The 13768-nt window shown below is 42.0% G+C and overlaps 1 long non-coding RNA gene across 2 annotated transcripts; it reads right to left on the reverse strand.

Moving 5' to 3' along the window:
• Positions 1-2472: 2472 nt before the first annotated feature.
• LOC129846489 (uncharacterized) lies at positions 2473-11740 on the reverse strand. Of its 2 annotated transcripts, XR_008758263.1 has the most exons (5): positions 11142-11740; positions 10526-10635; positions 9994-10054; positions 9637-9760; positions 2473-9487 (listed from the first exon to the last, which is right to left on the reverse strand). It is a non-coding gene; the product is annotated as an uncharacterized LOC129846489 (long non-coding RNA). The 2 variants fall into 2 exon arrangements; XR_008758262.1 differs by lacking the exon at positions 11142-11740 and having other exon boundaries at positions 10526-10901.
• Between the last annotated feature and the right edge of the window lie 2028 nt (positions 11741-13768).

Here is a 13768-nt window from a genome sequence, read left to right on the forward strand (position 1 = left end):
CCTTATGGCAAGGTGCTCCACCATGCTGGAAAAGGCATTGTTCGTCACCAAACTGTTCCTGAGTGGTTGGGAGAAGTTGCTCTCGGAGGATGTGTTGGTACCATTCTTTATTCATGGCTGTGATCTTAGGCAAAATTGTGAGTGAGCCCACTAGCTTGGCTGAGAAGCAAACCCACACATGAATAGTCTCAGGATGCTTTACTGTTGGCATGACACAGGACTGATGGTAGCGCTCACCTTGTCTCCGGACAAGCTTTTTTCCGGGTTGCCCCAAACAATCAGATAGGGGATTCATCAGAGAAAATGACTTTACCCCCGTCCTCAGCAGTCCAATCCCTGTACCTTTTGCAGAATATCAGTCTGTCCCTGATGTTTTTCCTGGAGAGAAGTGGCTTCTTTGCTGCCCTTCTTGACACCAGGCCATTCTCCAAAATCTGCTCCTCACTGTGCGTGCAGATGCACTCACACCTGCCTGCTGCCATTCCTGAGCAAGCTCTAGATTGGTGGTGCCCCGATCCCGCAGCTGAATCAACTTTAGGAGACGGTCCTGCCTCTTGCTGGACTTTCTTGGGCGCCCTGAAGCCTTCTTCACAACAATTGAACCGCTCTCCTTGAAGTTCTTGACAATCCGATAAATGGTTGATTTAGGTGCAATCTTACTGGCAGCAATATCCTTGCCTGTGAAGCCCTTTTTGTGCAAAGCAATGATGACGGCACGTGTTTCCTTGCAGGTAACCATGGCTGACAGAGGAAGAACAATGATTCCAAGCACCACCCTCCTTTTGAAGCTTCCAGTCTGTTATTCGAACTCAATCAGCATGACAGAGTGATCTCCAGCCTTGTCCTCGTCAACACTCACACCTGTGTTAACAAGAGAATCACTGACATGATGTCAGCTGGTCCTTTTGTGGCAGGGCTGAAATGCAGTGGAAATGTTTTTGGGGGATTCAGTTCATTTGCATGGCAAAGAGGGACTTTATTTCATCTGATCACTCTTCATAACATTCTGGAGTATATGCAAATTGCCATCATACAAACTGAGGCAGCAGACTTTGTGAAAATTAATATTTGTGTCATTCACAAAACTTTTGGCCACGACTGTATTTACAAAATTCAACATGGCTGCCTATTCAGATGCCCTAGAAAGGTTGTGTAAATACAGAAAAGAGTAAGATTAGAGTAAAATATTCATACTTGTAGCACATTCATATTGTACCATGTATTGTTAAATTCGTACATTTAAATTGCAGTAACTATTTAGTAATTGAGCCTTGTTCTTCATCGGTTCATTAAAGAATAGGTCTTCGATTAAGTGGTGGTCAACTGTAAAAGTGTCCTGGTGTTTTTTTTCTCACGCTCTCTGACTTTAAGGCTTAGTGCCAACTAGTTACGTTTAAATGGACACTACCACAGCATATAGGCAATGCAATATGTGTTGGTTGTATGTCCACTTTCAGTACAACATGAATACGTCTATTAACTGTCATTTATGTGTGTTCTGATAATCACTACCTCTGGTGTGTAGTATACAAAACATTAGGAACACCTCCCCAATATTAAGAACAAGGTGTTGAAAGCGTTCCATAGAGATGCTGACCCATGTTGTCTCCAATGCTTCCCACAGTAGTCAAGTTGTCTGGATGTCCTTTGGGTGGTGGACCATTCTTGATACACACGGGAAACTGTTGAGCGTTAAAAACCCAGTAGCGTTGCAGTTCTTGACACAATGAACCCGATGCACCTGGCACCTAATACTTTCTATGCTGATGGTTGGAGGTCCAATACAAAAAATTTACTTCAACTTGAGGTTCTGCTGAACATTAACTGTATGAAATGGAATGAAGTGGATGATATAAGGGTGATGTTCAGCAGTCCTTTTGGTGTTTCTTTTAATAGAGAAACCCCTAAACTATTGTAGTGATATGGCAGGGTTCATGTTTTCATTTGTCTGCCTTTGAACTTTTTCTCTTGCATTACTGATATCGAATAACTTGTTCCATCATGACCTGTTACATGACTTTTACCACTTGATCCAGTTGTTTATGCAAAATAGCTATTTGTTTATAAACAGTGTAACTTGAAAACATGCATTAGTAAAGAAATAATAATATTTGATTTGCTATACTTAGTCTAGGTAGTAATTAATGGCTTCTCTTTACTGTGCACAACGACCAATTATTATAAAAATGGTTTGATACTTTTATTCATTTTTCGTGATATCCAATTGTTAGTTAGTCTTTTCCCATCGCTGCAACTCCCCTACGGACTTGGAAAAGGCAAAGGTCGAGAGCCATGCGTCCCCCAAAACCCAACCCTGCCAAGCCACACACCATCTGTTACGTCATTAACATTAGCTACAAGTTGTAGCAAGCCAGATAATGTTACAACAGTCACTCGTTAGCCTCAACTCAGGAGTAAAACTCTTGAACCACAGTTGTGGAAAATTTCATTCAAAGATTAAGGCAGAGACTATTTACTTAATGACTTTATTGTCCCCATGGGGAAATGTTGTTGCAGTGTCTTGTAGACATTTAAAGTGGCGTTTAAATAAAAAGTTTTACAATACAACTTTCATAACAGTTAACATACCAATTAAACATTAATAAAAAAATGATTAGCCTGCTGGCCTTACCGATTCAATAGGAACATCAGCCCGAGCTATTTAGGAGGGATATCACACCTGGCACAAATGATTGTCTAGTTCTGTTTTTCTTGCTGAGGGGTGCCCTATACCTGTGCCCAGAGGGGAGTAGTTCAAAGTCCGGGTACAGGGGGTGGCTTGGGTCTAAAATGATTTTGTGAGACTTGCGGAGGGCCCTGACCTTAAAGATCTCATCCAGGCCGGTCTGTTTGACTCCAAATACCTTGCTTGCTGTGGTGATAATCCTATATTTTACAATATAAAATAACATATTTAATACAAGCAGCCACCAATAATTTCACAGCAAGGAAGAAATGGTTACATGTCCCTTATATAGTTGGAGGTGATAATACAATCATATTGTTTACACAACAGTTATTTCTATAAATCAATAGTTCCGGCCTTGTGTTAGGATGCAGACATACCAGTAGCCTATGAAACGCCTAACATCACAGTCCAACATAGAACATATCCCTTGAGAAGTTACAACAGCTCACCCCAAATTCTTCCACCACATCTTTCAAAACGGATTTTTGATGCTCAGTACATATGTCAAACTAATACCAGTGGATAATCAAGCACAATACAAAAATGTCAGTTACGACACCTGTCCTCCAATATTGCACAACACTTTAGCTAAGACAGGGAGGAGGTAGATAGATTGCTAAACCAAAGCAAATGTAATGGACTTCCGCATTTGGATTAATCACGTTCTTTTTATTAATCACATTCACAACCACAAAGTTACTGTTGCGCAGATCATGAAGTGCACTAAGGCAGTGCTGCATTTAAAGAAACTGCCACATGCTGGCTTGTGCCTGAAATGTGATGATCAGAAGTCTCAACAGCCCATGGGGTATGGGATGGGGTATGAGAAACCACCAGAGGAGGTACACCACGCCAGACACGACTAGAGGATAAGTTGTTACCAAAATCACATGAACACCATTAAAGTATTAGTATTATTCGAGGTCTGACAACACTGCATCTTTTTTGTTATTTTGACCTGTCGTCATTTTCTGCAAATAAATGCTCTAAATGACAATATTTTTTATTTGGAATTTGGGAGAAATGTTGTCAGCAGTTTATAGAATAAAACAAAAATGTTCAGTTTACCCAAACACATACATATAAATAGTAAAACCAGAGAAACTGATCATTTTGCAGTGGTCTCTTAATTTTTTCCAGAGCTGTGTATATATACATATCCAAATAGATGGAAATATTTCCCTCAGAAAGCTATGGATCGTAATAATGAGAGAATCAAAAGAGCGTTAAGATGCCACCCTTATTTGGTAAATATAAAATGCACATTTGTTTTATCCTGTTTTTGTTATATTATCACCTTTTAAATTGAGTGATGTGTTGACGGATGAATCCAATGAGGGTTAACACACCCGATTCTGTGATGTGGCCATCCGGCAAGGTGCACAGAAGAACAAAGCCTGTAAGTCATTTCAAACTGAAATCAGTAACACATGCACATTAGTTATGCATTCTGTAATGAGCAAAGCAGTGTTGAATTCATTCTTTACGGTTTACAGCCAATCATCGTGAGCTGTGGGAAAGACCAGAGATCTAGGGACAGATGGAACATCAATCCAGAGCCTCTCAGCCAGGTCAGACATCTCTGCTGTTCCCATAGAGACACAACAGATACTGTAAATCAAACTGTTGATTCATATGGCCATTTTGGTTGAATTGACAATCATCCATTTGAGATGCTAAAGAATCCTATACAATGGAAGGTCTTTAGCCCCTCCCCTAATGTTATGGGAGTTGCATTTATTGCATTTTCAGTTACCCATGTATTGCTCACTACTTGTATAACCATGTTGGATTGCCTACGTATTCTACATTTCCTTGAGGGTCAATGCCAGTGTATTCTATGGCTGCCATGAGTACATGCCTTTCTCTGTCTACTCAGTCTGGAAGGGTGACTAGGCTGATAGAGAGAAAAAATGATGACGTGATCTCATCCTCCAGTTCGGATGACTTTTCGATCTACACCTTCACTGGCTGTGAATCGGAGGTAAAAGAGTTGTACCCTATCGTCCATGTCTTTGTTGAGTGACCACTGTGAGGAGGATGGTCTCTGACTAGTTGACTCTGATACACAGTGTGATGATCAGGATCATGGAAGGAGGACACCACCGCTGAAAGTTAAGGATGGAAAGGTGACAAAGTTTGAAGTGAGGGATATGGACGAGGATGATGACCTGTCTATCCCCCCCCCCCCACCCACACATTTTTGAGTAACTCTTTCACTGAATGTGGAGAATGGACTATGACCAGCTAGTTCTCTGACACACATCTTGATGGTGGCAATGATGCCTCTACTGAGGACAGTCCAGAGCCTCCAAAGGAACCACAAGGACCACTGAAGGACCATCGATTGGTAGGCATCTTTTAAATTTGTGTGTGTGTGTCACATCTCAATGGTTTGACCCTATGTCTGTTGAGATTATTGTGGCCAAGCCCAACATCCTCCTCCCTGCCTCTGTGAGTGCCCTGAAGAAGGTGTCACGCCAGATGGAGGTGGTCCCCACTGTCCGGCCCTGCAGGCAGCAGCTGGACAAGAAGACACAGTGGACCAACACCAACGAGGAGAGCCTGTGGAGGATCAAATAGAACCTGACCTCAATAGAACTCAACCTGGAGGAAGGCCTGGAGACGCACAATGACGGTCAGGACATCAACCAAGAGAGGCAGAAGAAGAATGAGGGATGCTGTAGAGCATGGGTGTCAAACTCTGGCTCGCGGTATTTGGCCCGCGAGACAATACCAAATTACTACTAGAGCTGGCCCACCGGTATTATGCAGCGCATTCACCGCTAATACTACGAATTCCATAATGCTCTGCTGTTGTTTTCGCGCGCCAATCAGGACAGGGCCCAGAAACGCCCTCTCCTCTGTGACAGTAGTCATAGCAACATAGACGCTACAACTGTCAGCGCGCTATCCCTTCCCAAAAATGGCGAAAAGAAAGGCAGAAAACAGGAGCTTTCTGGACAAGTGGGAGGCAGAATATCTGTTTACATATGTAAAAGACAAACCTGTTTGTCTTGTTTGTGGAGTCAACGTGGCTGTAAGTAAGGAGTACAACATTAGACGACACTATGAAACGAAACACCATGACAAATACAAGGATCTGCCATTTTCCCTGCTGCCAAACCATAAAAGCGCAGATCTCTACCGCCGTGTTCCCATGCGCAGTTTGCTGAAAAACTCAGTGTTCTCGCCGCTGAGTTTAGCCAATCGCCGACTTCGATGTTCAGAAATGTAGGTTTGAACTGCTTAGTAATCCCTTCGCAGTTGATGTGGAAAATGCACCAACCAACATCCAAATGGAGCTGATTGAACTCCAGTGCAACGACACGCTGAAGTCAAAGTATGATGCTGTGGGCGCCGCAGTTTCCACGGTTCATCCCTGACAATGCCTCAGCTCCGCACCCAAGCTGCTCAGATGCTCTCCATGTTCGGCAGCACTTATCTATGCGAGCAACTTTTCTCCTCGATGAAGATGACCAAAACAACTCACAGGAGACGTCTGACTGATGAACACCTTCGCTCGATACTGAGAATTTCTTCAGCCCAGACATTGATGAACTAGCATCCAAGAAGAGATGCCAGGTATCTGGCTTGGGCACATCAGATTAGATCAGTGTGCAATAATTAACGTTTTCTTTGTGCACTTTTTCTTGCTACAAGGCATGGGCTTGAATGGTTGACTGATTTATTATCATTTTATTTGTAAAATTATTAGCCAGTGGAAAAAGTTTATTTTGGGATTTAAATCAGAAGGCTGCAAATAGAAAAGAGGCATACGATTTATTTAAATTTTATTTATTTAATAAATGAATGCCATAAATGTGTTTTTTCATTTGAAATTCGATTTTGCATGTCTCCACTATTAAATTATATATTGTATGGTAATAAGCGATGCTTGTTCCATATTCAATGTTAAAGCAAAACTTGTTTGGGTCCATATTAAAAGGTTCATTTGTTCAATGTTGGCCCGCGACTTTGTTCAGGTTTTACATTTTGGCCCACTGGGTATTTGAGTTTGACACCCCTGCTGTAGAGGATGGATTGTGAAGTGGATAGGGAGGAGGAAGGAGAGACTGACGGATGAAGACGTGGCTAGGGAGGTCAAGAGGATGGGCAAGGAGGTGAGGGCACTGATCCAAGTCATGAAGAGAAACTGCAGCGAAGGTGATCTTAAGGCAGTAGACCTGGACAGTTGGCTAATTGACTTGGGAGGTTGAAAGTGGCATTCAAGAAATGCACTGGAGATGGCTGAAATTATAGACAGCATGGAAGAAATGCAGACCAGTATAGCCTAGTCTAAAAAAAATAACAAAGTCCAGAGCTTTGTAAGTTACTCCTACTTATTGAGTGTAGTCAGGTATCTGCAATGTGTATAGTTCAGTTATAAAGTATATCTACAGATTGTTTTTAACATAGCATTTTCCTGATATTTGACTTTACTTTCTGGTCCTACAAAGCCCAGGGAAGGTCTCTGGTCCTGTGTCTGGCCACACTGGCCTCTCTCCTCTTGTGACCTCAGCACTACAGAGAACTTCCCATACCGCCACATGCCTCGCTTGGCCCCTATCACCAACCTGAGCAAGACCGACAGGAAGCAGCTCCAGGAAATGGCAGGAGTGGCCTACACAGGTGAGAGGAAATACAAGAAGGGAATATTGGCCATATGTCCTTCTACGGTATAGTATAGCTCTAGATATAGTAGCTCAAGAGAAAACCCATAAGCTTACAAACTTTATCTCCTTGTCCAAAATATTCAGGAAGGGAAGGTCAATAAGAAAAAGGGCAAAGCCAAAAAACTTGTGAAGCAAGAGAAGGCCAGTAAGATGCAACAGATGGAAAATGATGGAGAAAGTAAGGAGAGGAAAAGAAGAGTCTGAGGAAGAGGTGAGGAAATAGAGGGAGTATTGGAACATAACCAGGGAATACTAAACTAGAGAATTAGAGAAATTGAATGAAGTAGCAGAGAAAGAGCAGCTATCTGATGTGTACATGGATATATTGTACTTTTCATAATAAAATGTATGTTAATTGTCAAAACAATTTCGTTATCGGTTTTACATTCCCTCTCCCAGTCGCAGCTTGAAGTTTGTCATGAATATTGCCCTGGAGGCAGAACTGCGCAATTTCCTCAAGATATGGCAGCTGCTAAGTCAAAACTGTCTATATTGTAAATATTTGTGGAAAATAATTGTGTTTTATGGTCTTAATTTAAGGTAAGGATTAGCAGTGTGGTTAGGGTTAAGGTTAGGTTTCAAATCAGATATTATTACTTTATGCCTGTGCCAGCTTGTGACCACTTTGCAGAACTGCCGCCAGGGCAAGATTCATGACAATAAATGCCAAACTGCATCCCAGTCATCCTCTCCCTATCTTTACAAGGCTGCAGAACATGCAAGGATTGTCTCATAACCCGCAGTCCCCAGGCAGGTGGGTTGCAGACAGGTTCAATAAAGTGACAACAATAGGCTACATAACAAAATCCATAAATGTATAATTATTGTGAAATTTACACTAAGTGTACAAAACATTAAAGGACACCTGCTATTTCCATGACAGACTGACCAGGTGAATCCAAGTGAAAGCTATGATCCCTTATTGATGTCACTTGTAGATGAAGGGGACAGGACAGGTTAAAGAATGATTTTTAAGCCTGGAGACATGGATAGTGTATGTGTGCCATTCAGAGGGTGAACGGGCAAAACAAAAGATTCAAGTGCCTTTGAACGGAGTATGGTAGTAGGTGCCAGGCACACCGGTTTGTGTCAAGAACTGCAACACTGATGGGTTTTTCACGCTCATGTTCCACCAACCAAAGGACATCCAGCCAACTTGACAACTGTGGGAAGCATTGGCATCAACATGGGCCTGCATCCCTGTGGAACACTTTCAACACCTTGTAGAATCCATGCCCTGATAAATTGAGGCTGTTCTGAGGACAAAAGGGGGTGGATGGGCTAACTAAATATTAGGAAGGTGTCCTTATTGTTTTGTACACTCAGTGTATAACCTATAGGCTACACTGCGCAGTTAGGTAAAGGTACTATCTTTAACAGCATCATAAAAGCTGATATTATTTCATGGGCCTATTGCAACGAAGAATGGCCACTAGAATATTGCCAGTTCATATTCATAACTAAAAGTTCACCTAATTTTACCTTCTGTTATAAAGACCATATTCAAATGAATAAAAACAAAAATAAATAAAAACCCTCCCCTAACCAGGATGACGCTGGGACAATTGTGCACCAATCCATGGGTCTCCAGGTCGCAGCCGGCTGCGACAGAGCCTGGACTTGAACCAGGATCCATCCCACAGCTAGCATTGAATTGGAAGTTTCAGACAAAAATAAAATTGCTAAGAATTGTCTAGCCTTTTTATCTATTGGTAACAGGGTTGACGTGTTATGCTCGATACACTAAGTTTTCCACCACAAAACAAAAAAACACAAAAAAGAGCAGAACAAGCCCACGAGCTCAACTAGGACCTGCATTTTAGAGCTATGTCTAAAAAGCTTTTTGTCTTTTACAACACTCCCATTCACCTGTGTGAACTTCAGCTTCGTGGCATGCTAGCCTTTTACTGGCTGCGGAGAGCCTTGTATGTTTGCATTTTGTTGTGCACCAGGTTTTTATGTCTTTACATGTTCTTTTTTGAGAGCTGGCTCTGACCCATAACAGGCAATCCTCTTTGCCGGGAACCTTCTTTAGCACTTTACATTTTCCCAAATGCTTCCAAACTGATGCTCTCTCACAGCTGCTCTTAGGCCTCTTGGGTTGAGAAGTCATTCTCCAAACCTAATCGCAAACAAAGGAAAGATTAAAACACATGATGGTCCAACACAATAGGGGAGGGGGGCATAGGGAAGGTAAGGGAGAGGAGATAAAAAGAAAAGACTTCCCCCGTGTCAGGTAAGCAGTCTCAAAGTGTACCCTCACCAACTTACCGGACTGAGTGATTTCTGAACATCCCTCGCTGTCCTCTGATCCTGCGTCCAAGTCTTCTTGGGTCTCTTTCTGGTGTCTGTCTTGACTCTTTAGTGCGTTTTTTCAGTTCTTTCCCAGGCTTGCCTGTAAAACACAAAAAGATGGAACATACATAAGAGTAACAAGAAATCCACATATTAGCAAGCAATGACATTACATTTTTGTTCAGAACTCACTCAGCCTGGTAAGTTTGACGGTAGACTGAGGCTGATCCCTTGCTTTACGAAAGCAGCCGGTGTCTACCGTCACAAATTTACCAGGCCGAGTGAGTTCTGAACACCTGTCACTCGAGCTTTCGCTGTCAGGTTCATACTCACTGATGCAGCCGGTGCCACTCAGCTGGTGTTTTGTAACATATTTGTATAACAGCTGATGAATCTATGAAAAAAAAATATCAATGGAACTTCCTGATAGTTGCTGATTGAAAATACAATCTACATAAGACATTCTAAATCAGCAGGTTTTGCATTGGTGGAGTTGTGGCTTGCTTGGTGACATCCCCAGGTGGTCTAAGTTAATAGACCAATAACAAAGAGTTTGAGATCTCTCTGCCAATAACAGCTAATTTTGAGGCTACATTTCCCTCCCATTAGTGGATTGATTCATGTTTAACCATGTTTTGAGGCTATATAGTGTTTGTTTACCCACATTGAAGTAAAACATGCTTATATGTTGAGTTCTGATGGGGTACAACAGTTGAACGAAGCTCATGAGGCATTATAAGTTATATTCTTCAAGAATCAATGGTTATATATCATTAAATTGCATGTCCAAAAATTGATTTTGCAACTGCCGATTGCCACTTTAAAATGCAGGAAATGGGGGGGTGGTTGACGGTTGGCTACATACCTTGGCACGAGAGATTCCTGCTTTTATCCATGTTCTTGTAGCGGGTTTCTTATGTACCACAGGAGAACCAAGAAATGAAGAGCGACACCACGGCTGGCTTTTATGTTGATCTGCAATAGTATTGTGAAAAGACAGGACAGGAACACATCAGTCTCCAATGCACCATCTGACAAGTTGTTCTACACAGGAGCATGAAGAAAGGCAAAACACATATCCTGTCTCACATCCCCAATACATTGCTAGGTGCTTTCAGTGTTGACAGTACCAAAATACAACAACTCATGTACAAAAAACACTGCAACATAAACAAGTTAAAACGTGAAATCGCATATATATTCCATTCAGACGTTAGAGGACCAAACTACATCTCCCATAATGCAACGCCAACACCAGTCGGCAGCTTAGCTAACCGTCTGCATCACAGAAAGGCATGCTAGCTAGCAACAGGAGCACTTTTAGCACTCTGTAAACTACATTAATAACAACAATAAAACTCTGAGTGACATGTTTCAATAGCCTCACACCCCCTTATAACAATATCTACAGCATTAACATTGGGATGTTTTATTTATTTCACGTTATGGACTTCTACAAAGGAGTAATCTACAACACATACCTTTCTCTCTCAGTGTTTTCTCGGACTGAGGAGAGCGGGAGCTACGGGTAGTACCAGGGTGTTAGTAGGTGACAAGCACACGGATGAAATAAAATACATTTAATGAAATAAAACCCGAAGATGTTAACATCATTCAGCTACTGTAGCTGCCTACCTAACATCAACAGGCAGCACCAGTAGCGCAACAATTAAAAATAGACACCAAAAGTAAAGTTCCTGGCGATCATAGCGATCTGACTCCCCCCCTCTGTCTGAACTTGGAATATTCCTGTTCGCGGGCTTTGGCCACTGACCCTCAACCTGGTTGTTCTGTTCTGCGTTGTGTACTATTCTAATAATTGGAAGTTTGATGGAATAACCATTTTAACTCTACTACATTCTGACGAGAACAATTTTAAAATAGACATGTCTTTAATAAATGTATAGTATGACAGATTACCTATGGCAGCAACAACTGTCTCTCCCAATCAAACCTTCCCTTCTAGCACCGCACTGTCTCTGCCAGTCCTGCGGCAAACAAAACATATTTTCACAAAATAAAGAAATGTATTTGGACCATCCGGATATCCATATTTGAATAGTGAAATATTCCAAATGCCTATCCCTAGTGTTAGTAAAACGTTTACTGTTGACAGGAGAACAAGAGGAGACAATAGGACGAGGTGGATAATTGTATAATAAGGCAGATTTATTCAAGTGTAAAGATATTAGGCAAAGCGTGCGGCACGGCTCTTTCTGTCTGATTTGTATGAAATCGTCCGGAAAGAGAAAGTTTCAAGACTCGTACAGTATTATATAGACAATAAGCAAAGTAGGTAGATCTGCGAGCCTGGCCTTCCGATTGGTCGATCTGGGTCTTGGGTAGTCCCGAACAGGCCTGGTGTCCACGTTCCATTGGTTCCTGAGACAGTTCTTTGTCCTGAGCTCCAAGCATGTGTTGTGAGTGTTCTGTGGTTATTATGGGGGAGGGGAATTATGTGTGTCTGTAGTCGGTGTCTTAATAAGTCCAGCATATATCCAAGAGAAATGAGGAGTATGTGTATTTATGTATAAAATATGGCTTATGTTGAAATGTAGTTATTACTAGTTTTCAATCTCTATTACAATTCCTTACAAATCCCTCTCTTCACATCTCACAAGAGACGTGACATAAAAGTATAAAAAGACAAAGCTAAGGGATAAAATTTGTCAGAAGACAAATTTTTTAATTCCCTCTCTTCACGTCTCACAAGAGACGTGACATAAAAGTATAAAAAGACAAAGCTAAGGGATAAAATTTGTCAGAAGACAAATTTTTTATTCCCTCTCTTCACGTCTCACAAGAGACGTGACATAAAAGTATAAAAAGACAAAGCTAAGGGATAAAATTTGTCAGAAGACAAATTTTTTATTCCCTCTCTTCACGTCTCACAAGTGACGTGACATAAAAGTATCTTAGTCCTCAAATAGATAGACAGGTCCAGCTTCCCCATCCTCAAGCAATGGGAACATTTGGGCCCTTTCCTGATTAGGGTCTATGGCTGCAGTTATAACACGGCTAGCAAGCGTGCGCGCACATGGAATGCAACAGCATCCACAAAGTACAAGAATGGCCGCAAAAACAGAAATTGACACTAGGATGGAGGAAACCAGCGTCTTATATTTACCAAAAGCATCCATCCATGAGTCCCACATAGTAGTGTCCACTCCAGAATGCTGTTTCATCTTACCATTAAGGGTACGAAGTCCCTCCAATGCTACAGTCAGACTCCCATCCGTAGCTGTGTTATTGGGAATGAAAGTACAACACTGTTCACCAAACATTGCACAGACCCCCCCCTGTTCAGCCAATAACATATCAACCGCGATTCTATTTTGAAATGCCATCAGGGTCGTAGCTGCCAATTGTCCATGGACCGCCTCGAAGCCTTGTTGAGTCCAATTGCCCAGTTTCTGGACATTAAAATGAATGTAGTTAATTCTGTCCACATTTTTATTAACTGTACACCACCAACAAAATGATGATTCAAAACCTGCGGCCACTTGGTCAACCAGTTTATACTTATCTGGTACCCCCCTGGGGACACCAATAGCATCAATGTAAGTTGAGTCGTAAATGAGCAAGGACCAAAAAGGAGACCACTCCAATAACTACTCCTGGAGTGGCCAACCACACATTAGTAAACCAAAAAACGAGAATATGTTAAACCCTCCGGTCCATCCCTCTATACAACCTGTACCAGGTGGGCTCGTCGCCACCCGGGAACTTCAAACCTTCACCACAGGGAGGACAAACATCACTTTTTATTCATTCAACAACATCATCTACAGCAAACCAAGGGTCCTCCTCTGTCAGCCCACTCTCCTGCGGAAGCTCGTTTTCGTATCAGCCTCTCCAACTGGAGCATCAACCAGAGGCTCCTTACACATCTGTAACAAACTTCTTCAAACAAGGTATGATACAGGCAACACAGAAATGAAAAACCACAACTAGTGTCAGAAATCCAGTAATCATCCTTGCAGTGTACTTACCAAAACAACCACCCAGCCAGGGGAACAGTCCACTCTCCTCCACACCTGCAAGACCCTTCATCTCCACTGATAACCTTGCCAACCCACTCAGAGCTTTTGAAATGCTCCCATCCGGA

The sequence above is a fragment of the Salvelinus fontinalis genome, unplaced genomic scaffold (assembly GCF_029448725.1).
Source record: "Salvelinus fontinalis isolate EN_2023a unplaced genomic scaffold, ASM2944872v1 scaffold_0568, whole genome shotgun sequence".
In the NCBI taxonomy this organism is placed as follows: domain Eukaryota; kingdom Metazoa; phylum Chordata; class Actinopteri; order Salmoniformes; family Salmonidae; genus Salvelinus; species Salvelinus fontinalis.